General features: G+C 40.0%; 2 long non-coding RNA genes across 7 annotated transcripts; one reads left to right on the plus strand and one right to left on the minus strand.

Moving 5' to 3' along the window:
• The first annotated feature begins 1,376 nt into the window (after positions 1-1,376).
• LOC138950567 (uncharacterized) lies at positions 1,377-3,128 on the plus strand. The gene is made up of 2 exons (XR_011450732.1): positions 1,377-1,653; positions 3,057-3,128. It is a non-coding gene; the product is annotated as an uncharacterized lncRNA (long non-coding RNA).
• On the minus strand, positions 2,940-25,842 carry LOC138950566 (uncharacterized). Of its 6 annotated transcripts, XR_011450726.1 has the most exons (5): positions 25,826-25,842; positions 11,044-11,094; positions 10,133-10,214; positions 8,674-8,904; positions 2,940-3,135 (listed from the first exon to the last, which is right to left on the minus strand). It is a non-coding gene; the product is annotated as an uncharacterized lncRNA (long non-coding RNA). The 6 variants fall into 6 exon arrangements; XR_011450727.1 differs by lacking the exons at positions 11,044-11,094; positions 25,826-25,842 and adding an exon at positions 10,853-10,980; XR_011450729.1 differs by lacking the exons at positions 11,044-11,094; positions 25,826-25,842 and adding an exon at positions 10,957-10,975.
• Positions 25,843-27,036: the final 1,194 nt, after the last annotated feature.

The following is a 27,036-nucleotide window of genomic DNA, read 5'->3' on the forward strand; positions in this document are numbered from 1 at the left end:
CCCACGCTTTAAAATGGCCGCCCAAACCGGATCAAACCGGAAGTAGAGCGTGGCCCTGGCGGGTAAATGCTTTGTGGCGTAATCAAAGCAAAGAAGGGAAAAGTTACGGGCGGCGTAAGTGTAGCCACTGCGAAATAACTTAAAGGGATAGTATCCGCCGGAAAAGGCCTTCAGATCGCTTTCAAAGCTTCACCATAAGATTCTATGTTACAAATAATGCTACCATCCACGAGGAATAACTTTACTTTGCAAATTCAACAGTTTTGATAGCTAATTAACTGTCGTAAAAGAATCCAAGGAAAGAGCACTCTTGTAATGGTTGGGTGATTTCCCTTTGTCCAATTTGTCACAACAATCAAAATGGCGTCTCTCGGCGATTATTTTAGTCTGACAAGGTGAGTGTTACATAGTAAACGTTATCTGACAGAAAATAATGCTTTCAATGAGACAGTCAGTATCTGTTTACAAGTTGCTCTGAGCAGGACTGCAAAGCCTGAATCGATCATGCGAGTCAAATAGCTCTGGTGCACTCCGAATCATTCGCCGCCTTGATAGAGATCATTCAGTACCAGTAGTTGGTAGTACTTAGTCCGATTATCTTGGACATGTTTGTTGCCTGTTGGTGATCCTTTCAAATATATGTCTCTGAAGTTGCACTTTTACTCCCTTACGTATATGCATTGTCATGTCACTGATCGATCACTTGGAACAGTAAACGTGCGCTTTGCGTGCAAGACGGAGTTCGAAGCAGTATTTCACCGAACATGAGAGAGCTCTGAAAATCGTGTTTATTCTCAGAATAGTAACCCAAAAGAGAAGACATACTTATCCCACTGAACAGTGTCGAGGAAATCATTGTCTTGTGCATTTGTTGTGTGTGTGTGTGTGTGCCTGTGTGTTTGTGTGTTCTCAGACTTGTGTATGCATGATCACTGTGTGTGTGTGTGCGCGTGTGTGTGTGTGTGTGTGTGTGTGTGTGTGTGTGTGTGTGTGTGCGTGCGCATGCAGGGGAGTATGTCAAACTCAAGTGAGCTTTTCTTGAAGTTGATGATGATTGAAGTTTGATACAATAACTCATTAACTGTAACTGTACAGGCATGCGACCAAGGGTAGGGCGGATGGTGGCGAGAGAGGTGAAAGGACGGGGAATGTTTACAGTGCCGTGTGCCGGGCTGTGAGCAGTGCCCGCCAATGTTTAGCTCAGGCACTGTCGCGGCAGACGCGCCTTAGTTCTCTGCGGGAAAATGCAGCGCGCTATTCTGGGCATCTGGCCAACAGTCATCCTCATCTCTAAGGCAGACTGATACCAAGAGGTGTAAGTTACACCCGCCTTCAGGCTCAGGCATTTTCAAACGCTCGACTCAAGACTATGTAAGGTGGATTGATGAATAGTGTATCCTTTTCATGAATTTGTCTTTATTTCCAGGCTATGGAAGTTTCATGTTCAAAACAACAACAGAGCTGCCCCTGCAAGAGAAAAGGTGCGGAGGCAGGATAGGGAGAGGAATTAGCAGTCTCTATGTGTGGGCAGATGAAGAGGAAAGGACTGGTCTAAGTCCTCTCAAACTGAAATTGGTTTGCTGGGGAAGAAGGCTGATCCAAAAAACAACACCGCCCTCCAAGTCCAACCCTCCTCTAAACTCAATAATTCCAGTAAGTACCTTTTTATTCTGCAAGATTTGTTAGGTGGATGACTTTGTTGCAGGGTATATTAAATAATGACAAAAAGTGAGGTTTGCAGGTCTCAGTCGCAAATTATATTACTGGTGCCTATTGTTTGTTGCTATTCTAGTGAATGTGTATACATATATTTATTTCCTATTTTCAGAAGATAATGACAAATAATTAAAATTGTGTGCACTTAAATGTCACTACACACAACCTTTTAGTGTCTCATAAAGGGAAATACATATGAACAGTCCCCACAATTGGGGTGCTGTACCATGAAACCCCTCTTTTAAAAACCTTTACAATTCAAGATCTCCCCTATTTTAAGACCTTGTGTTTCAGATGTTTAGGTCATAACCTGTGCAAATTTACCTTCATTGTAAGACTTCTTGCTTTTTAAGACCTTATTTTCTCAGATTTTGGGGGGTCGTAAAAGGGGGTTCCACTGTATTCTAAAATATGAATTCTTGTTTACTGTTTAAACTACACCCATTTGCTCTTTGTAAATGAAGGATATTTTTCAGATTGATTATTTCTGCCTCCATACTGATCTTTATAATATATTTGACACATTGGCGAGCAGATTCCATGATCATGCTAAAAATGTAGGAAGTCATAATTATGATGTTTAGGTTTTAGAATTGTGTATGCCTTGCAGTTCAAATTCATGTCTGCCTTCCTGTTCAATTGTTTAAAAATCAAGACAATCCCTGAGACACATTTTCCAACCACATGTCACACAGCAGTTCTGCTTGAAACATCAGAATCGAATAGTATACCAAACAGGCCTTTATGCGGTTTAGCACTTGACTACTGCTGCTTCAATACCACTTGTGCAGAAAAAAATTAGAGATACAGTGGAGCCCTTCTTTTAAGATATTACAAACTCAATTAAAGATCAAAACTTGACTAAATGTAAAAAGCAATATGTGTTAGAATGGAGGTTATAAACAGAAATCTGAGAAAGTAATGTCTTAAAAGACAAATGTTTAGAAAAAAAGGCGGGGGGGGGGGGGGGGGGGAGTTGGCAAACTTAGGTTTTACTGTTCAATGCATGGGTAAACTGGGCATTCATTCCAAGTACCTAAAGATGTGTAACTGGCACTTTTGCTCATCGGTAGTACTGGAACACAATTTTACACAGTGCGTCAGTGTGTCAGAATGCCTCTGGAAAGCCTATGCCTACAAGTAAATCCCCCACCCCACCACACACACACACATCTTTTACTCACACCCGCTCCCCATTACATAGATGAATAGATTACAAATACTATTCTTTTACTTTTTATTTTCACACTTTTTCTTGCATTTGGTTCATGTTTATTATTTGAAGTTTGATTCTGAATCAAGCGTCTTTAGTGATGGATGGTTTTCTGTGTATGCTCCAGGACTTCAAGGCACTGGTGCTTGATGACAGCAGGCTCCCACTGGCCCACACACAGAGAAGAGATTGGAGGTGCCCTCGCCCTGGAAGAAGAAGAGGATGGGAATATCAATAAAACAAAACGATACGCAACATTCACACAGCTTACATTGTGGACATACATATTTGGCTATTTGGGTGAAGGTGTAAGAGCCGCCATACATGTGCAGTTGCTGTGTATGGGTCATAGGAATGACAATTTAGATCCAACTGGCCAGAACACTGACTTTCGTCCTAGTTGCTTGTATTGAAGTACATTGTGGTGTTATATGAAGTACATTTGGTTGGGGGTTGGTGTAACCATACTCTGTATTTAGCACCGTTCTGAATTTGTGTATGTTTTATCTCTCAAAGCACATTGTTTTTTGATTTTTGTATGTACCTTAAACTACTTTTTCAGCACCCGCAGTACCTAGTTAACGCCCATCCTCCAACATTTGGATCAGTGTCGTCAACATATGTTGTGTGTTTTGTGTGTATGTGTGTGTGTGTTTTTTAAATGATGTGCACAGTTCTGCACCCTGTAGTGACATTGTCATTCTAGGTGTGATAGGGTGGAGTGGAAGGGGGGTGAATAGGCCAGGAAGCATAAATGAGACGCCAAGACAGAGGTTGCGATAACGTGACTTTTACTTAACGTATACCAGAAGCAAACACCAGAAAGTAGACACCAGAAAGTTAACACCAGAAAGTTAACACCAGAAAGTTAACACCAGAAAGCAGTGTAGATTCTCCTCAGTGAGCACACTTGAAACGGTAAACACAAGAGCACAGGTATCGGAATTTAACACCACACGTCGACCGATTACAACTTCGCGACAAATTTGGGCAGAGGTTCGACACTTTCACGACAACAACATATGAGCAGCACCCAGCTCACTCGATGATCGGTCTCACTAAACGCGTCTGCTGATCTAGCCTAATGCTCTCTTTTAAAGGCTGGTCACTTCCGATAGCCAATAGGGAGGCTACCCAGGTGTCAGACAACGGGGGGCGTTCTACTTAAGATTGCCTGCCAAATGAAAGGGATCGTTAAAGAGGCAGAAATCGTTACAGAGGTGTCACACACCGGAAATATTACGCACACCGGATAAGGCTCATTAGATTACAACCAGTTACAAAGAAGGGGGGGGGGTAAGAGACTAAAACCTCCAAGCCACCTGGCATCTTCTATAATGTACCCTGTCAAAAGAAATGACACCCACTTGACAAAACGCCGTCCAACGATACCCAGACAGTCTGGCGGCACATTACATAACGACCACCTAAATCTGAGATAAGAGGTTAGAAAGGAATCCGGTCAAGAGTCTACCCTACGATAGTTACACAAAAAGACTGGATACGCCACTTGGCTACATCCCCCCCCAGCTCTATACCAACTGCGTCCTCGCAGTTACAACACCTCGGGAATAGCTGAAAATGACATCTATAAATCAAACACAAGTTCACCCAAGTGAAACAACAAATAAAATCAGAAACGGTAACGGATGACACTCACAGTCACCCAACCCATTCATACAAGACACAATACAACAGGCAATCAATAATCATAGTGTACACACAGTCTCTTAGCTGAGCACAATAGCTAACAAGCAAGCAAGGCCTGGTTACGCCACATGTGTGACTGAAGAGTTTTCATGATTTTACGAGGGGGTGGTTTAGCTGGGACTTAGAGTAAAGGGGCAGGACAAATTGAGCACAGAATCCCACAATGTTATCGGGTCAGCGTCATGAAGCTCTACGGGGGCTGGGGCTGTCGCAAGCCGATGCTCTTTCTCTGTGAGCTGCTGTCGCAACAACGCTTCCAGGTCTTTGCGAATGTGTCCTGCTGCTTTCCGCTCAATTGACACCTCTTCACACTTGAAAACTAACCGCTCTCTAAGTTGGCGTATTTCTAAGTCCTTCTGAAAACGTTCATCCTGTAACTGTTGTTTGGCCTCCAGTTCCTTCTTCAGTCGGGTCTCTAATCTGTCAATGGAGGCCTCGTGCTTCGACGTCAGCTGTTTCTGAGCAGTCACAACCTCCTCTGTCTGACTGCTCTGCTCGCGGGGCGGTTGCTTGATGGATGTTGACTGCTGGTCCACACGTAGCTCACTGGGCTGTCTCCATGACAGCGGTTGTTCACCTCCATGCCGCTTGGTAGGGCACCTGCTCTGTAGATGCCCGTGGCGGTTGCAAAGCCAACAACGTGGCTTCGCGGACGGTTGCTGTTGACGAGAGGCAGCCGGCGGGCGTTGGTGCAAGGCAGCTCGAAGCTCTGCTGACTTGATGGCGAGTTCGCTGACTTGTAATTGCAGGCTGCGTACCTCAGTGCTGCTCTCTGTTGCTTGTTGTTGCTTCGTCACCACCTCGAAATCTTCCCTCATCCACCTGAGAGCTTCTGCACGGACTGCCGCAAAAGTGACAGCCTCGCGCCCTCTCACAAAGCGCATGAGGTCGCGTCTCATTGCAGGCAAGAACAGTCCGTGCATGAATTGCTCACGAAGTGCAGCATCGGTAACTGTACCGGCAACAACAGCATTCGTCTTCACCTGCAGAGCCTGCAACTTGTGGGCATATGAGAGAATGCCCTCCTCTTGACTCTGGGAGATGCTGTAGAACGACGCTAGTAGAGTGGAAATGCTGGCGTGGTCCCCAAACGTGTCCTGCAGGATGGTCAAGACTAAGTTGGCAGTGGCAGTCGCCTGAGGGGGGTGCAGGTTGATTTCCTTCTTGGCAGGCCCAGCAAGTGAATGGATCAGCCATTCAGCAGCCTCGCCGCCCAGCGCCTCCAGGTTGAAGTGGGCAATGATGCGACGAGCCTCTGTGACGTAGTCGTCTAGCAGACAGCCATCTTTGCTGCTTGTGAAGACAGGAAGCCTGGGAGGGGGAAATACCTGCCAATGGGGTCGTGCAGCCCCGTCGACCGCCATCTTGGATACGCCGAGTACCTCCTACACTGCTTTCCCTGCTTTCTGGTGTTAAACTACGGCGTCTCTACTTCCTGAACCCTGCTCCGCATGCGCCAGATGTGATAGGGTGGAGTGGAAGGGGGGGGGAAATAGGCCAGGAAGCATAAATGAGACGCCAAGACAGAGGTTGCGATAACGTGACTTTTAATTAACGTATCACCAGAAAGCAAACACCAGAAAGTAGACACCAGAAAGTTAACACCAGAAAGTTAACACCAGAAAGTTAACACCAGAAAGTTAACACCAGAAAGCAGTGTAGATTCTCCTCAGTGAGCACACTTGAAACGGTAAACACAAGAGCACAGGTATCGGAATTTAACACCACACGTCGACCGATTACAACTTCGCGACAAATTTGGGCAGAGGTTCGACACTTTCGCGACAACAACATATGAGCAGCACACAGCTCACTCGATGATCGGTCTCACTAAACGCGTCTGCTGATCTAGCCTAATGCTCTCCCTTTTAAAGGCTGGTCACTTCTGATAGCCAATAGGAAGAATACCTAGGTGTCAGACAACGGGGGGCGTCGTCTTAAAATGCCTGCCCAATGGAAGGGATACAAATCGCGTTCTCTCCTCTAGTCTAACTGGTCAGTCTTTTAAAGGTTGGCCACTTCCGATACCCTGTGGCGATAAGCCAATAGGAATCGCTACCCGGTGTCAGACAACGGGGGGTGTCGTCTTAAGATTGCCTGCCAAATGAAAGGGATCGTTAAAGAGGCAGAAATCGTTACAGAGGTGTCACACACCGGAAATATTACGCACACCGGATAAGGCTCATTAGATTACAACCAGTTACAAAGAAGGGGGAAGAGACTAAAACCTCCAAGCCACCCTGTCAAAAGAAATGACACCCACTTGACAAAACGCCGTCCAACGATACCCAGACAGTCTGGCGGCACATTACATAACGACCACCTAAATCTGGGATAAGAGGTTAGAAAGGAATCCGGTCAAGAGTCTACCCTACGATAGTAAACACACAATAATTCTAGCAGGAGACACAACTTGGGTCAGGGGAAGATAATAGACAGGGGAGGCAACTGGGTCGGGCAGGAGATAATTACATAATAAGACTGGGTACGCCACTTGACTACATAGGGAATGCTGAAAGACAACTATAATGTTTATTTAATACTCTGGTCACTGGAGTATCTGGATAGCCCTGTGAAAAGAAGATGGAGATGAGAGAGCGTCTTCCGAAGTTGAAGAGGTATGATTTTAGTGATTTAAGGGAGCATGTGAAACGACCAGTGTTTGGTTACGCCATTTCCTATGGATTGGATCAGTATCAATGACTGACTGACTGACTATTCACTTTGTGGTTTTTAGGATGTGTGTTTATTCACTCTCAGTGAATTTTTTGTTGGGTTTTTAGTGTTTTTTTCTTCTGTTTAGACACTTGCATATCAGGCGAAAGATACTTACAGGGTGACTAATTGTGCACAGATACATCTCCTATTAAAATGTTCACACCAAGATACCAAATATCACCATTTCTAACGAGGAACTGATCCTGCACAGGCACAGTACCTAGTAAACGCCCCACCCCCTACTTTGGGCAAAATCTGTGCATAAAGCGGATGGACAATTAAAAGGCAGTTTACAGTACTAATATTTTTCCTCATTACATTTAGTCAAGTTTTGACTAAATGTTTTAACGCAGACGGGGGAATCGAGACGAGGGTCATGGTGTATGTGCGTGTGTGTGTGTGTGTCTGTCTGTGTGTGTAGAGCGATTCAGACTAAACTACTGGACCGATCTTTATGAAATTTGACATGAGAGTTTCTGGGTATGATATCCCCATACATTTTTTTTCATTTTTTTTATAAATGTCTTTGATGACGTCATATCCGGCTTTTCGTGAAAGTTGAGGCGGCACTGTCACGCCCTCATTTTTCAACCAAATTGGTTGAAATTTTGGTCAAGTAATGTTCGACGAAGCCCGGACTTCGGTATTGCATTTCAGCTTGGTGGCTTAAAAATTAATTAATGACTTTGGTCATTAAAAATCTGAAAATTGTAAAAAAAAAAATTTTTTTTTAAAAACGATCCAAATTTACATTCATCTTATTCTCCATCATTTGCTGATTCCAAAAACATATAAATATGTTATATTTGGATTAAAAACACGCTCTGAAAATTAAATATATAAAAATTAATATGAAAATTAAATTTTCGAAATCAATTTAAAAACACTTTTATCTTATTCCTTGTCGGTTCCTGATTCCAAAAACATATAGATATGATATGTTTGGATTAAAAACACGCTCAGAAAGTTAAAACAAAGAGAGGTACAGAAAAGCGTGCTATCCTTCTGAGCGCAACTGCTACCCCGCTCTTCTTGTCAATTTCACTGTCTTTGCCGTGAGCGGGTGACTGACGATGCTACGAGTATGCGGTCTTGCTGTGTTGCATTGCGTTCAGTTTCATTCTGTGAGTTCGACAGCTACTTGACTAAATGTTGTATTTTCGCCTTACGCGACTTGTTTTAATTTCTAGTCTCAGTATAGTTTCGTGTAGGTATTGGGATAATTGGAGTTACAGGTATATATATATACATGTGATTTCACTTGCAATTCTTTGCATAAAATAAACTCAAATGAGCAGACATAAAGGTGCACCTACAATTATTGTGACTGTTGCTGTAAAACAATTTCCTTGGTAGATGGAGGGCATTGTGGGGACCAGATGTGTAGACCGTGGGATTAGATAGACTTGGGGGTTCTGGCTTGTAGAAAACTTCCCTGCTGCTCCGCCTTTTGGGGACGAACTTTGTGTTCAGTGATGTGTGCATAGGACTTTGCAACGTCAACCTCCACTGCAAACCATCTTTGTATTGTAGACACTATATTGTACCTGCAGAGAAAGATCACTTTTAGCTGTGCAGTGGAACCCTCATTTACAGCCCCCCCCCCCCTTCTTTAAGATCCTGTTTTTTTGGATTTTATGTTTATAATCTCTGTAAATTTACTCCCCCTGTTTAAGACGTAGCTGATTTTCTCAGCATTTTACAAGTTCCACTGTAGTATTTCCCTCTGCAGCATTATTGTCAGTCAAAAGGGATACACAATCTGGCACAAAGAACAGCTGACATGAACAATAAAGTCTGGGGAAGGGTCCTGAAAGTATCTTGATTAATGCGTTGAATTGACAGGTCTAGTAAACCTTGTGCAGAACAAATATGTGTTGAAGAGTGCTCGTTGACATGTTGCAGCAAGCCAAGCCATAATTATACCCTGTTGAAGTAATACAAATCATGGGTGTTGGTTATATTAATTCACATCTTTTATATGATTGAAATGCATAATTCTAAGACTTGTTTCTGAAAATGTGTACATTTGCATTTAAGATCTACATGGAATAAAACTGACACTGTTCTCGACAATTGAGTATGTTTTTGTGTGCGCATGTTGCTTAGTTTATTGATAATAATTGACTTTGGGTCAAGTTGTAACCACGAGTTTTGTAGCAAAGGTGCAATGATAAAAATAGACAGAAGATAATCAGATAATAAGACACTGGGCTGCAAATTGCTTTCAATTGTCATTGTATTTATCTGTAAAATCATCATGATTTCCATGGCATGTATAATGCAGTGGAACCCCCCTTTTAAGACCCCAAATTTAAAACTCCCACCTTTTTAAAACCTTGTTTTCTCACATTTTCTGTTCATAACGTCTGTAAAATTACCCCCATTTTAAGACTCATTCCTTTTTAAGACTTGATTTTCTCAGATTGTTTGAGGTCTTAAAAGGGGGGTGCCACTGTCGTTATAATGCATCTTCAGAAATTGAAGACACATGCTGCAGTTTTGTTATAACCATGAAGAAGAAAAATACTGTTTACAGTGTCTTATCCTCTAACTACATCTTTTTAAAGACTCCATAACTTTTAATCACTCAACAATTCCTCTCTGTATGGCTGCAGTTCAAGTAAACCAGAAATGGTAAACCATTGCCACACTCAAGGAATTGGTTCCTGGCAACTTATGTCGGGTGCGCAGCCTGAGAGACACGACAGAGATAGTTGCTCAAGATAAAAGATAAGCTTGACTTACACCAAAATTATGAACATTTAAACTCACCTTACTGATCTTTTTGTCTGAAATATGTTATGCCATTATTGCCACACATTGCAAGAATGTTTGATGTCCGGGTGCTTGGTCCCTGAAAATGTCAGAAAATTGTTATAGTAATTATAGCAACATCTAAAACCACTAAGTGTAAACCAAAGGCTGGCCAATTACATAGTTCTACAGCAACATCAGTTCTGAACATGAAGCTTTGAACATGCACAGCGACACTTAAAATGGTAGTCAAAAAAGAAAGGATGAATGAAATTCTGCCACATTTAGTGTTTGCTTCAATGAACACTGAGGAAGAATGTGTTCTTCATTAAAAGTAACCCTTTCACAAAGCTTCACCAATAAACTTCAATCATAGTTCTTACTGGACAGAAAAACTCATACCACTGACAATATAAAATGTCAGTTATAAATAACATGTTCTGTTGCACAACCTCCAAAGACTGCAAAGAAACAACTGCCCATAAACTGATAAAGCGTTAAAATATCAGTATCACGTGTGCTGACTGACCCTACTTTTTTCCATCTACAATTTTTTTTTTAGGGGGATTACTCACAGACTGGCTACTGTGTCATTCTCTGTCTCATATACAGTGCACCACAGGAGCTTGTATTCAACCGCCGGTCCATCATTATTTACTTCTGCATGCTTACCCTTACTACGATGATCGACCGGCGTTTTGATACAAGCTCCTGTGCAGTGCACAGACACACACGCACCGTAGTTGCAAACACACACACTGACACTGTGTCCGTGTTCAAACAAAAACAGGAAAACTGGACACATTCGGCCGCTTGATTGATCCTTCATTCGCACTACACACCAGCAGACACACATACAACACGGCAGCAAAATGTGTCCAGGTCTTTCCAAAGTATACACCACAACACTCGCTTTATTTAATACTTACACATCCAGTAGCAGGTTAGAGCTACGTCGCGGCGCACACTGAACGGTAAAACTGAAGAGAAAGGGAGAATGTACGTTCTGGCTCACCGATTCCGACAGACCCTAAATATTAACGCAAAATAGGCTTCTGGACTAAACTTTTACTAAAATGAAACATGCGACAAAATCAGAAAAATACTGCATAAATCCATACAAAAAAAATACAGTAAAGTAAGGTTGTTTTGAACCAATGCCGGGTCTGTCGGAATCGGTAACCCAGAACGTACATTCTCCCTTTCTCTTATACAACATTCTTAAGCTCAATACGCTCTCTCATTTACAAACTTTACTTCATATGTTCTTTCACTGTTAGAATTATATCTGATACATGCAATGTGACTGTCTAAACGAATAGTTAACTCTTTACAAGTGATTCTATTTTTACTTTTTCTTCCCGTCCTATTTGAATCCCCTTTTTTAAAAACTGCTTTTTCAGATCTTCTATATCGATTGGCTTGTTATATTCAGCTCGTGTTTTTGTTTGAATACTTGCTTTCTTACTTTTGTAGTCATCAAAGTCTGTTTGTATCTGTTTGAATTCTTCGTCAGAAACTTTTGAATCTTCAAGTGCTTTACTGATAGACAGTTTTAGGCTAGACAATTTTGATGATGCAAGAGTGGAAATGGATTCGTGTTTTTCAAGCTTTTTCACAATTTTTTTCATTATAGCTGATGCTATAAATGATAAACCACCAACTGCTGCTGCGACACCACCTAGGATTAAAGAAACTGGAGTCCCTACTCCGGTAGCTAACAGAATTGTTCCCGTTACACCTGCAGCTGATGCAAGGATAGTAGAACCAGTGCTGGCATTAGAAAGGCTGTTGTAAGTTGTTGAGTACTTACGTCTAGCGCGAGAATAGTTTTCTAATTCATCTTCTAGTTGTTTTTGTATATTACTAATGTGTGCCAGTCTGAATTGTTGACTTTCTGCTGCACTTTCATCAATATTAGGATAAAGCTTCACACTGCTAGTCATCTTTTTAATGCAAAATATAAAATATTTATCTTAATTCTCACTGGCCAGTGTTTCTGCTAAGCTTTGAAGCTGTTCATTGCTTAACACCTTATCTGTATAGTAGAAAGCAATCAAATCAAGATAAGTAAGATTAATACTTCTTATTTCTGTTAAATTATTTATATCTGCGTTAACAACAACATTTTGGTTTGACGTCTGTTTTTTTATTGTGTTAGAATCCTTTTGAACAGCAATAAATACTCTGACTTCTTCAACATTTAATGGTCTCCAGTTGAGATTTATTCCTCTCATTAGAACAGTGTTTGTGGTTTCTTCCCTTTTCCTGACAACTATATCAAATATCATAGTTGCATTCTGCCCTATTGGAAGCTTGGGTATAAAATCGACAATGGTGTCAGCGTCCTTTTCAACACTTTGTTTTCTGTGAATGAGATAGTTGTTCTTATGGAAAGGTTTAACTGCAACTTCTCCCCTGCTGTTAATCGCAGGAACAAGGCTAACAATTAGTGGTTTAGCATTGATTGACTTACGGAATGTGTCGTCTTTTCCAACAAGAGTGTATGGACTCACAAATTCAAACTTCATTTCCCAGTCAATCTTTTTCATAACAGGACTAAGTACCCATTTTTTATTCTGATGTTTCCACATGTAGAATGTGTCATCGACAATTGGATCAGGTACATTAACATCACGGATTTGACCTAGTTTGAGAAATCTTGGTTTCTTTTCATCGTCGATTTCCTTTCTCTTGTAATAACCAGTGTCTGTAAACTCGAATGCATACACCGCACCAACTTCAGCATTGCTCTCAAAGTCGATAGCATCTGCTAAATCTTTCAACTCTATAGTTGAACATGCAACAGGATAAGCTATTGTAGGTCCACTCGACATTTTAATACTCAATATTTTATGGAACTATTTCCAATGTAATGTTAAACAAACAATCAACTGGTTGTCCACTTTGATTTTTCAGATCAATGTGTAGGAATTCATGACACCCTTCCTCCAAGTCCTTGAACTGAAGTGTCTTAAATGTTGGCACGTGCATTTTACAAAAAGAGGCATCACTCGGTGGAAGAATCCTAAGCAGATCAGAACGCTGATCATTAAACAGATTATAGGATGTGTTAAGCTCTCTCATGTGAACAAACAGTACACTGTTAACATCCATGTCAATGGGACGTGTTCCCTTGTATATTTTTGTAATTCCAAGCATATCAAGGAGTTTGGTTGGAAACTCAACGTTTACTTCTCTAGTTTTGGGCATAGTAAGAGTAGCAATGAGACTTGCATGATTTAAACTCGCTGTAATACCTACTGGAGCAAACAATTCTTTCTCTAAAGTGCAGAAGTCATAGTAACCATCTTCTACAGAATGTTTTTTACCATTAATTCTAACCCAGTTGTTAGCCTTTTTTTTACTGATATTATACCAAGTAACCTTGTACATAATTTCATGCAGTGCAACTTTCATTCCTCCATTTTGATTGTTGATAGGGTTTGCAAGTTTAACTGGCACACCAGTCTTCACATTTGTTAGTGTGATAAACATTTTTTATTCAACAACAAAAATGATTCAGTATAAATTCAACAAAGACATTAAATACAAAACTGGACCATATTACAATCCAAAGACTATTTCTTTCCATGAGTTGGACTTTGCTGTAACAGAAACAGAATCCATTCGCGTTAAAGTGCCTGACCCATTCCATTCTTACCTAAATCCCCCAATCAAAAATGATAGTGTTCCAAAGATGTGGAACTCTCACCCAATTCAGTTCTATCAGAATCAGTTAAACTTTGCAATATTTTGTGCAACCACAGGATGTGGAGTGTCCTATGCAGACCACATGAATAATTCAAACTTACTGACAAAGTGTGTGTACACATTTCACGTTTACTATCAGTGCAGGAGAATCTTGTCTGAACTTCAGGCACCAATGCCGCATGAAAAGAGCTGGAACCCATTCAACAATAGGATAAACATGAAAGTGTATGAGCGTCTCTGCAATGAATTCAATATAGATTTTAAGACCGACTTTAGGCAAAAGCAAGACAAAAACCATGGCATGGGAACACTATATTTATGGGGTGTCCACAGGAGGTATAATTTTGATTACTGGCCAGGTCATACATCTTTTTCTTCAAATGTGCAGGTACAGTTAGGATCAATAGAACAACAGCACCACAATGCATGGACTACTTTTATATTAGACACCGGCAAAGGTTTCACTGGATCAGGTGTTGAAAGGATCAATGAATCTATCCGAACATATACGTGGTGCTTGCTAGGCTCGCAGGCACAGACACGATCAAACATAATGAGAACAAGCACAGGGTTTGGTGCACAGAAACAGTTGTTATCAAATTTAGAAGATGTCATAAACTCTGCAGTTGATCTGCCTTCCAGCATCAAAAGGTATCAAGACTCTCTCCGTTATGCAAGATCAAAAGTTGACTTTGCTGTTGGTAACGGCCTTTACATGTTACCTTCTGATCTCCAGCTGCAGATTGGAACAATAACAAATTATAACAATGAAATCATTATTGCTAGCGACACCCAGCCGCTTGGAAAGGGTGAAGAACTGAATTCAGAAATCAGAACGATGCTACAGCCATATCACAATGAACAGAAACAAAGCGTGACAAGTGAAAATCACGCTGCAGGTGAAGATCATTCTGTCACTAGTGATGATCAAGCTGTTAGTATTAGTGATGATCATGAATCGCAGAAGACTGCTCTAGTAATTGGTGGAGTGGGTGTAGGCTTACTTTTGCTTTATTCTCGTTAGCAGAACACCTGCAATTAAAACTATTAGAGTCCAGAGATGTTCAGCCATGAAACCAACAACTTTACCTGCAAAAGATAACAGCCAGCTAACAATTGAACCAATGATTCCTGGAAGTGCATCCAAAGCTTTTGCTGCTAGTTTCTTTAATAGTTCTGCAATGTGTTTGAGTTGTTTCTTTACCCATCCCGGATCAGATGGAGATGAAGGTGAAGGTGGAGGTGGAGGTGTGACAGTGCCACCTGTGAATGTTAACACTAATGTGCTTATTGCAAATCCTAACGCAGTTAGTATACTAGCTATTGTGATTCCCTGCTCTCTGAAAAGCGTTCTAATTCTTTCAGCAAGAGTTGTGTCTTCGTAAAGGATTCTTTGAATTGTATTTTTTATTCTGCTGACCTGTGTTCTCAGTTGTTCTCTATTGTTACTTAGAACTTCTAACCTTATGGCTTTCTCCTCCTGCAAATCTTTTAAACGCTTAGAAATTCTGTTTTTTACTTCTTGTTCTAGGTTCAAATCATCAGCATCAGCAAGTTTTTGTTTCTCTTTGTTTATATCTTCATCCAGCTGACCTAGTTTTGACAGATTATTTGCTATTTCACCTCTGATGGTTTGTAGTGATTGATTAAGGGCTTCTATTTCTCTCATAGGTAATAGTTCATGTGGAGTCTTCAGTGAAGTTTCCTCAGAAAAAGAAGTCTCTATCTCTTGTATAAGTTGATCAGCCTCATCTGCAAGTTTATTAAGATCTTGCAATGGAACAGATTCTATTTGAGTAGCAGTTGGTAGTCCTAGTTCTGCTTGTTGAAGTAAGGAAACAACATGGGAAGGTGATGACCGTGTGCTAGGCACAATATCTAATTGCCTAAGTCGATTAGCAGTAAGTTTTTGTTTTAGTGAAACTTTTGATAGAAACTTAGCAGGATTAGATTTATATGTAAGTTGGACTTTTTCTCCTTTATCGCTAGTTGTATATAAATGATTTGCTTCCATTTTGAACTGGTTTGGATCTAAAACATCAGGTTCTTCTCCTAAACTTTTGTAGAAATCTCTAACTTTACCTTCCAGAAGTTCATGTCGTGCCACCTCATAATGCAGTGAATGATGGTAGGGAACCAAAGGGATTGCTTCGCTCATGTCGTCCGCTGGCTCAAATAAATCTTCAAATCCACCTTCTGCCATTTGTAACTTATTTTTTATTTTGAAAATAAAAAAAGATGGCACAATCGTTCGGTTCTGTTCTTGATCCTTACAGAAGGCTGAAAGAACCTCTCGGGGTAAAAGGAATAAGGCAAACAGTTATAGTTACAAATAATCCTTCTACTATTGATCAGAATGAAATACTTACTGTTAGGTTTCCTAATCTAGGTAAGAACGATGTTATTGTACCAGGCACTGTAAGACTATCATTCAAATTAGAATTAGAATCTGGCTCAGATGCAAATAGGACTTTGGCTTATAATGTAGGAAGAGCAATTGTGAGGAAGATTACTGTCAAACTGGAAGGGCGGGAAGTGATGTCATTGAATAATGCAGATGTTTTTTTAGTTTATGCAGATAATTGGTTGACTGACAATGAAAAGAAAAACAGAGTGTTTCAAGGGATTCAGTCAGACAATGGGATAAAAGTTAGAATAGGAGCCGGAGATAAAGCTGACAACAAAAAAGATAACGCTGTCAATGTTGCTTTTGGAAACAAATTTTGTATTCCACTTGACTTTGAACTCATAAATTCACATCCTCCCTTCTATCAAGGAGCATTGCGTGACAGGCTGTCATACGACCTGACTTTCAATAGTTATGATCGTGTTATGCTTTCACAAGACCCGGAAGCAAAGTATAAGGTGTCTGGAATTTCTTTAGAGTTTGATGTTGTAAACCATCCCGAACTGGCTAGACTTATAGAAAATCAGTACAGTTCTAAGCTGCCTATCTATTATGAAAGAGTGTTGAATCACAGTACACTTTCAAAAAGCCAGGCTGATCCAATCTGGAACATTAACTTGAATACACCAGCTAGGTCAATGAAGGGAATACTTATGTTGTTTGAGGAACCAAAAGATTCATATGAAAGGCAAATAGAAAAGTTTTACAATCCACTAATCAATAGAGTATATTGCACAATTGAAGGGCAGCCAAACCAAATATTTGCATCTGGCATGCTGCCATACCAACACTATGATGAAGCAAGAAAGTACTTTACTGGAGGAAGATTGAAAGACCCAACATCTGATCTTGTGGCTAAAGATCTACATTTACACGGTGTTGGCGTAGAAGATTTCTTGACAAATAAATATGCGTTATGGCTGGATCTCAGAACAACTGACGACAACAAACTGCATGGAAGTGGAAGGCGAATTGAAAACGGATCAGAAGGAATCACAATACAAATTGAAAAGGAAGTAGGGAGTAGTAGTAAATCAGTTAAGATCTACGTGTTTGTTGTGTCAGATGCGCAGTTAAACATCTCTGAAAGCAGATTACAGGATATTGTTTATTGAACGTGTTAAAATGAAGTATCTAGATTTTCTTCCAAAAGATCCACACTGTTCTTTGATTTGTGGGGCAACAGGTTGCGGCAAAACAAGATATGTTTTGGATTTATTACAGACTGTTTACATAAATCACTTTGAACACATAGTCATATTCTGTCCAACCATAAAGCATAACAGAACATACAAGGAGAGAAAATTCATATGGTCTGATCAAAATATATTTATTGTAAATCCTTCTGATCGTCTAAATGTTTGCTTGGAGCATTATTTCGATCTTTTTCAGAACACGCCAACACTGTTTATTATTGATGACTGTGCAGCAGAACGTGACATTGTTAGAAAGAAAAGTGCACTAGCAAAGCTTGCATTCAGTGGACGACATGCATTAATATCAGTTTGGATATTAACACAAAAATACAATGCAGTTCTGAAAGACTTTAGAGAGCAACTCAAAACAATAACATTGTTCTATTCAAAGGACCGTGACAGTTTTGAAGAGTGTCTTCGAGAAAATGATGTCATTGAAAACAAACAGGAGAGAGAAAGAATAAAGAATAATCTGAAATCTTCTAAGCACTCGAAACTGGTTTTAAAAACTGATCAACCAGTTCAGTATGTATGTTTGTAGAAATCCTTGCTAAGTTCTTTCTCAAGTTTTTACTCAAGTTCTTGTCAAGTTCTTACTCAAGTTCTTACTCAAGTTTTTACTAAGTTCTTGTCAAGTTCTTACTCAAGTTCTTACTCAAGTTCTTGTCAAGTTCTTACTCAAGTTCTTGTTAAGTTCCTACCTAAGTTCTTACTCAAGTTCCTACCTAAGTTCTTGTTAAGTTCCTACCTAAGTTCTTACTCAAGTTTAATTACTAGATTTTAATTTTATTCTGCATCAAAATAAAATGAACTGTGATGAATTGCTGATGCAGACTGCTACAGATATTGAAATCTGTGACAGTAGGACTATACCTGATAAAAAAGAAAGATTGTATTCACTTGCTGTTTGTGGAAAAACAAAACACTACCTTGGGCAGCAGTTAACTGTGGAAGAAGTACAACATCTTTCCTCAGAAGATATAGAAAAGTATCATGGACGGTATGAATCAGTGCTTGGTTCTAAGATGGTTAGAAGTATTGGACAGACTGTTATAGGTTTGTACACAAAGATTTTTGGACATTTTACACCTCTCGACTCGGAGGAAGACTTAACACATGATCTAACTCATGACCCTGTTGTTTCCAAGTCCCTCGAATCTCTTGCCTGTGGCCTGTATTATCGATTTGGTGCTTTATTAGTACCATTTGTTGCTGGATTAATTACTTTCAAACACATTAATTTTCAGAATAAAAAAGATGACAGATCAGTTGAAGCAGACAGTGGAGCAGACGAAAATACCAGAAGTGAACACAGTGACAAAGAAACCTGGTAGAGTAGAAGCAGGAAAAAAACTAGCCGAATGGAACAGACAAAAAAAGTTAAATCAAAAGGCAAAGCAGAACATTATGTCTGAAGTTGAGCAGACACCAAACATTCCTGAAGTGACTAAGGTCACACAAACTGATCAAGAATTAAAATCTTCATTTCTATCATACAGAAAAGTAGCTGTAGCAGCTGTTGTTGGAGGAGGTGGATACTTGCTTTACAAACTTTGGCAAGGCAAATATAAAGTGTCAGAAAGACCAAAACCAACAAACAAAGCAGTACAAACAATAAAAAAGCCCACAGTAGTACCTGCAGTGGATTCATTTCATATGGAATAATTTTAATATTTTAATTTTGATAACATAAAAATGAGTTCTGAAAAGACAATAGTTAATCTAGTTTATCACGCTGCAGTGATTGGAGGCTTGAGTGTAGGTTACACAATGCTGGGTAAAAGTCTCCTCAGAATGAAACCAGCCGACTTGGGAAAGTTAGACTTCGAAGACGGTGCTAAACTAATTGGTGTTGTGACAGCTTCCTTTGCAACAAAAGACTTCCTGGTGAAGCAAGGAATTATTCCAGAAAATATAAACATGTAAGACAATAAAATGGCTAGCTTGGTTATGATGGTGGGAGGTGCGATTGTAAATGCGCTTGCATTTTCTGGCAGCAACTATTTGTTTTCTAAACTGCAAAATGGTGAAGAGAGGGAAAGGCACAACAAAGCCATGGAACAACTGGCGAAAGCACAGGATGAATACGAGAAGAAACGAATTGCGCAGTTAGACTTTATGAATGATAAACTCAGGCACCAAGGACATGCAAACAAAACCTTTGCCAATGTTGATGCAGCCATTCAAGAATACTATCTTGTAACTGGAAAGAAAATGAAGACAAGTGCTCCTCCAAAACTGGGTGACTTTTATCAGCCTTCAGAAGAGCAGAAGGTGGGCGAGATTGTTTTCATTGTTATTGGTATGGCTGTTGTTTACTTTATTGCGCGTGCTGTCAAATCTTAATATTCTGTCATTTATAAAACCATGAGTGATGCTTTGTTATCTAAAATATATTATTCCCCAAAAGGATACTGGAAAGGAAGAACTGCTATTGACAAGCTCAGTGACGCAGCAGGTGTTTCTCAAGATATAGCAAAGAAATGGTTGTCAAAGCAGGCAGTTTGGCAGATCTATTTACCTGCACCAAGAAAAATTACACGACCACACTTTTTTAACATTAAACCGAATGACACTCATCAAATAGACCTGCTGTATTTACCGCATGACACAGTCAGAAGGAAGAAATATAAGTATGCACTGACTGTAGTTGATGTTGCAACAAGATACAAAGATGCTGAACCGTTGACAGAGAAAAGTGCTATAGCTACAGCTGTTGCCCTGCAAGAAATTTACAGACGTGGACCACTAAAGTATCCCAGAATGATTCAGTGCGATGATGGTAAGGAGTTTAAAGGAGCTGTCAACCAGCTTCTGTTAAAACATCATGTTACAGTGAAGAGAGGTATTCCAGGAAACCACAGGTCACAGGCTATTGTTGAGAGCTTTAACAAACAGTTGGCAGAAAAACTGTTTTCATATCAGTACCATCAGGAATTTTTGGACACAGAAAGTAAATTGCGAAACACTGAATGGGTCAAAAGATTACCATCAGTACTTAGAGCAATGAATCTGGAGGTATTTAAAGCTACAGGGTTAAGACCAGTTGATGCAATCAAACAGAAAACAATACCTGTTGCTCCAAAGTCAACAACACCAGTGGCATTACTACCTTTCAATCAGAAAGTCAGATATTTATATGCACCCGGTGAAGCTGAGGGTGACAGCAGGAAGCGTGCAACGGATCCAATCTGGAGTATTGACATTCATGAAATCAAGAGAGTAGTAGAGACAAATCCACCTATATATTACTTGAGAGAACCAGCACCGCAAAGAGCCTTTGTAAAAGAGGAATTACAATTAGTTCCACGTGGTACAAATGTTAAATGATTTTTTATTTCAGATTTTATAGTGTTAACAAAAATGGAAGCTCTGAGAAAGAATTCTGAGCAACTTCATTTTTTTAATTTATATTTTTATTTTGAGTTATAAAATCAAACTCACAGCGATGGAAGACTCTGTATTGGAATCTTTATCGACAGTATTTGACACCGTTGAATTACAAGTAACGGATCCTCAAAATGTGCAGTCCAGTGTGCAAGACGCCATTGAACAAATTCCAAACAATTTGTTGATTGAACCTCCAGTAAAAGCGCAGATAGTCAGTTTAATAAAATACAAAACAGTCAGTGATGAGGTGCTAGAAGTTCATGTTTCAACCAGACAACTAGCACTTAATTCTATGGCAGAATTGAATGGAAACTGGGCAGATGAAATGATGAAACGGTTTGAGCAAGCTGCAGAGGATGCAAAGATGAAAGGATCCGGATGGTCAGAAGGTGAAATTCTAAAAATAGAATTGAAGCTAAGTAAATTTGCCCCCATCAGAGGTAGAAGTTACATACCTTTACCTCCTGCTCTTGTCAAAAAACGTGCTGTGCTGAACATAAAGAATGATGATGACAAATGTTTTATGTGGTGTGTTCTGGCAAGACTGTACAGTGTAAAGAAAAATGCAGAAAGAGTGTCTAACTATCATGCATACAGAAATAAACTAAACTTTACTGGTATTGAATTTCCTGTCAGCATTACAAGCATTGACAAATTTGAACAGCAAAACAAACCCATCACCGTAAATGTTTACACGTGGGATGAGGAAGATGAACTGAAACCAGTCAGAATATCAAAGAACTCACCAACGATTGGTGATTGTGATACTAACCATGTTGACATGTTACTAATGACTGATGGTGTAAAATATCATTACACTTTGATTCGTACAATGAGTAGACTGATGGCGAGCACAAGCAATCACAATAGTAAACAAGACTTTTGTAGGCGATGTCTCTTGCGTATTCCATCAATTCATGCAGCACTTATACACAAGCAACATTGTAAGAGCGTTGATGATGCGGTCGTGAAGTTAACAACACCACCGCCAGACAGCAAAGTGTATTTTAAGAATGTATGCAAACTACAGAAAAGTCCTTATGTTGTTTATGCTGACTTTGAATCTATCATTGTGCCATATGAAGGACCTTTACCAAAAGACCTACCTAAAACAGTAACTCTAAGTAATCATCAAGTCTGTTCATATGCATTTATTGTTGTTAGTTCAGATGGTAAACATTCTAAACCGCAATTGTACAGAGGACCTAATGCAGCAAAGAACTTCTTACAGCAAATGAACCAAGTGCGAAATGACTGCTCCAAACAACTGAATCTTTCAGACATTGTTATGAAACCTGAAGACCAAGAACAGTTTAACTCTACCACACAGTGTTGGATATGCGAACAAAGTCTAACACCAAACACAGACAATCCAATAGTAAGAGATCATGATCATGTAAGTGGGCAGTTCCGAGGAGCAGCCCACAGCAAATGTAATCTACAATTAAAGTTTGATCCTAAGACTTGGAAGCTTCCAATCTTCTTCCATAACTTGCGCGGTTATGATTCACATCTGATCATGCAGGCAGTAACTGATGAATACAAAGCAAGATGCATTGCGCAGTCTTCAGAAAAGTACATGGCCTTTACTCTGAATAGTTTACACTTCTACGATTCTGCTCAACATCTGATGGGAACACTTGAGTCTTTATCTTCATCACTAACTGCTTTCCCAATTACATGTAAGTACTTTGACAGTGACTTAGTTAGAAAGGGAGTCTATCCATATGAATACATGGATTCGTGGGAGAGGTTTGATGAAGATGAGTTACCACCAAAGGATGCTTACTTCTCACGGCTGAAGGGTAAAGGTATAAGTGACGAAGACTATGAACACGCTAAGACTGCATGGAATAAATTAGGATGTAATACAATGGGTGATTATCATGATCAATATTTGTTGGCTGATGTTTGTTTACTTGCAGATATATTTGAGAATTACAGAAGAACATGTATGAAGCACTACAATCTAGATCCTTCACATTACATATCTGCACCAGGCATGAGCTGGGATGCATTTCTTAGATTTACAGGAGTAAAGATTGACTTGCTATCAGATCTACCTACACTTCAGATGATTGAAAATGGACTACGTGGAGGAATCAGTATGGCTTCACACAATTACTGCAAAGCCAACAACAAATACTTGGACGACTTTGATCCTATGAAACCTTCTAATTACATCATGTATCTAGATGCAAACAATTTGTATGGTTGGGCAATGTGTCAGACGCTTCCACTTCGGAACTTTAAGATCTATTCAGGACCATTTTCACAATGTGTTGTGCTGACAATATTAAAAGCAGGCCCAGACAGTCGAAAGGGATGGATACTAGAAGTTGACTTAGACTATCCACTATCACTTCATGATCTACATAATGATTATCCTTTAGCGGCTGAGAGGTTAAAAGTAAACCCAAGAGAACCTCCAAAGCTGGTGCCCAATCTGTTTCACAAAAAGAAGTATGTGTGTCACTACAGACTGTTACAGTTTTACATTAGACATGGATTAATTTTGAAGGCTGTTCATCGTATAATTTTATTTGATCAAGAACAGTTTATGAAACCTTACATCATGAAAAACACAGAACTGAGAACCAAAGCCGCTGATGCATCAGAGAAAGACTTTTTTAAACTGATGAACAACAGTTGCTTTGGTAAGACAATGGAAAACCCACACAAGAGAAAGGATGTTAGACTTGTTACAAGAGAAAATGAGGCCATCAAGCTGACATCCAAACCACAGTATCAAGACTTTAAATACTTTCATGAACAGCTGTATGGTATCTTAATGAAAAAACTTGTAGTCAAGCTTGACAAACCAGTATTCATAGGCTTTACTGTGCTAGAGTTGTCAAAACTGTTGATGCTTGAGTTTTTGTATGATTATTTGAAACCAAGATATCCCAAATCGAGAGTACTTTACACAGACACAGATTCATTCTTACTTGACATTCCAGCGGATGACATTTACAAAGATCTAGAAGCTGAAAGTCCTGCAGTAAAAGGAAAAGATTCTTTTTATGACACTTGCGACTACCCTAAAGAATCACCATTGCACTCAAATGTTAACAAGAAGGTTATTGGAAAGATGAAAGATGAAATGAATGGGAAGATAATTAAGGAGTATGTTGGATTGCGTGCAAAGATGTACAGTGTTGCAAGTGAGAAAGGGGTGGTTAAAAAAGCAAAGGGTGTAAGCAAACAGGTTGTAAAGTCGAGCATATCGCATGATAACTACAAGGAAGCACTGTTTCAGAAGCGAGTGTTTCACCATGACAACCCTAAGATCAGTTCCGCGCTTCATCAGATCAACACAACTATTGTAAACAAGAAATCTTTAGATGCTAATGACACAAAGCGCGTTTATTCATCACCAGAATATTCTTATGCAATTGGCCACTGGAGAACAAACGCGGCTTCAAATAGTCTGAGTGTGTAATAAGAATTTTTGTCAATCGGGAAAACCCGCTATGACGGGGAAGTGTTTGTGAAAGGGGAGTAGGCTTTGTTGAGTTTCAAAGCAGCCACCAAGTACACTTTTCAAAGCTTGATTCAATAAACAAGTTTTAATATTCATGAACCACGTGATACACCAGAACCAATCGTGGTGGAACAATATTAAACAAGTCATTTGCATAAAGTGCACTCGGTGGCCGCCTGAAAAGGCAGCCTAAATATTGAAGCGTTGTGAAGCGAAGCGTTGAAACAGAGTGACCCAAGCCGCCGGTTTACCAGCAAGACCTACCGTTCACGCGTGAACGGTACTATTTTTAGAATCCTAGAATTCTTGAGAATTTCGGAGCTGGCTTGTTTCTGGTACAGGCAAAATTGAGTTTGTGTAACACAGGAAGTTGTGAAATACATCACGGCAAAATTGTTACCAAAAACATCATAGATCGTATTGTGCAGGGTCAACTGCAACAAACTCAAACCGAGCCATTCATACCTTCTTGTATTTGAGCGACTTATATACCGACATTTTTAGTTCTTATTTTCAGCACAGGTGTAGGAAAAATCATAAAACAAAATGTTATTTATTTTCTAATTTAACATTTTTTTTACAAATATGACCATGGTCTTTTAAACAAACAGTGACATTAAACATTGTTATGTTAAAAAAAAAGAAAAAAGAAAGAAAGCTTTTGTGCACAAATCAGAAATACAGGCCAAACCGTGAGTTTCTGTGGCAAAGCGCGACAGAGGAAATTGCACTGGTTTTATTTTTAGATCAGTGGGAAATTTTCAAGAACAGACGCTTGCATTTGGATGTGTCCAATGATAGTAGGTTTGGTTGTGATCAATCAGAATAATGTAGGCAGGGATGTCGTTAGGCGTCGGACATCGGACATATAACGATGAAAATCCCCAAATGTCCGATTCACATTGCCGCATGTCGGTCAGATGTCCTATCCGTTTTAGCCTGAGCGTGGTCATTGTCCGATATGTACTCCATTCCTTCGGACAGCGCGATATTCGTTAATTTTCATTTCAAGATACAAATCTTCTAAAAGACCGAACGCTCTCGTGTTCAGCTGACACTGAAGTTGCCAGTGCCGCGTGTGGATATTTTCTTTTGTCGGGAATTCCCGAACCGTCTGGTGCAGCCACAGAGTCTGAGATGCAGCGCACTGATCTAAACTGACTAGTGCATGCTACAGGAGTACGGGAGACAACTCCAACTGACTAAATTTGTCGTCTGCTTTTGTTTTCGATACGAGACGATTATTTAGCTTGAACACCTGCAACGGCTCGTAATTTCCGTGGTTGTATAAGAGAAAGGAGGAATGTACGTTCTGGGTTACTGATTCCGACAGACCCGGGATTGGTTCAAAACAACCTTACTTTACTGTATTTTTTTTTGTATGGATTTATGCAGTATTTTTCTGATTTTGTCGCATGTTTCATTTTAGTAAAAGTTTAGTCCAGAAGCCTATTTTGCGTTAATATTTAGGGTCTGTCGGAATCGGTGAGCCAGAACGTACATTCCCCCTTTCTCTCTACTGACACTCAGTTGAATCCAGCTTTCCGTCTGCTTGCTGATGATAACTTTGCATTTTGTGCGCCGAGCATGTCTTTCTCGTGATTCTGTGTCGTTCGGAGTCAGTCAGCTGCTTTCAGAACCACATGGAGTTGATTTCTCACTGAAACTTGCGGGCTTGTCCCACTGAGCGGCTATCCCATCCGCCATTGTTTTTAGTCGTCATGCTAACGGCACGCGCTCGCGACGAAAACCAGTCTATGACGGCCAATTTTAATCTTCAAATGGTGGAGAGCAGACGTCAAAAAACTCATTTTGATTTAATTATTTAGCATACTTGTGGTGCTTTATTGAGCAAACCGGGCCAGGTGCGTCTTAATTAAGGTACACTAGATTCCCCAAAATCTTCAAATCGGCCGAATTCGACAAAAAACTCTCCAAAATGGCGTCGCGGACACTATATCTTTAAGTGTCGGACGTATTTTGGTTTTGTTTTCTTGCCTTCTAACGGTTCTATTTCAGTTTTGTCGCTTACCACCTCACTCATTTCATTTTCAAGTGGTGTTTTGGCCTGAGTCTGTTTGAAATTGAACGCTGCTAGTGTTTTCTGCCCTTCAACGGTCTTTAATTTCTTTTTCAGCGGCGGCATGTTTATCGATCAGCGATCGACGAACAAAATCGTCTAACAGAATAGCGTCCCTTTGGCTGGATCGGGTCGACCTATTTACCGGAAACAGCGAAAATAGCGAAACAATTATTAGGTTATATGTGTTTGCAACTTTTTTGCAAGTTTGTTTGCACCTTTGTTGCAATTGTTTTTTACAACTTTGTTGCAACTTTTAGCAACTTTTTGTTGTTGCAACATTTTCAGGCTATTCGCGTTTTTCCCTATCCTTGTTATTCTGAACCTGTTTCAAGTCCTTTGGCATTGCTTTGATGTCGCTTCCTAGTTTTAATTGTTCATAAACTTTGCGAGGAGAAAGAGCCTGACATTCCTGGCCTTCCCTTTCAAATACAGTGCCCGGTGTGCGAATGTAGGGATCCTGCCTGATCTTCGCATTACCATGCCGTAGTATTATATTGATGAACTTTCCGCTGTTTGCGCCGTTTTCGGTAAATAGGTACACCGGCTGGATCGGGTATTTCTGTAAACGCAGCCTCGAGTGTCAATGAGGACAAACACGGACTCCTTTTCACCGAGTTCCTTTTCACTCGTAGCGAACATGAGCATTTC

The sequence above is a fragment of the Littorina saxatilis genome, linkage group LG16, assembly GCF_037325665.1.
Source record: "Littorina saxatilis isolate snail1 linkage group LG16, US_GU_Lsax_2.0, whole genome shotgun sequence".
In the NCBI taxonomy this organism is placed as follows: Eukaryota; Metazoa; Mollusca; class Gastropoda; order Littorinimorpha; family Littorinidae; genus Littorina; species Littorina saxatilis.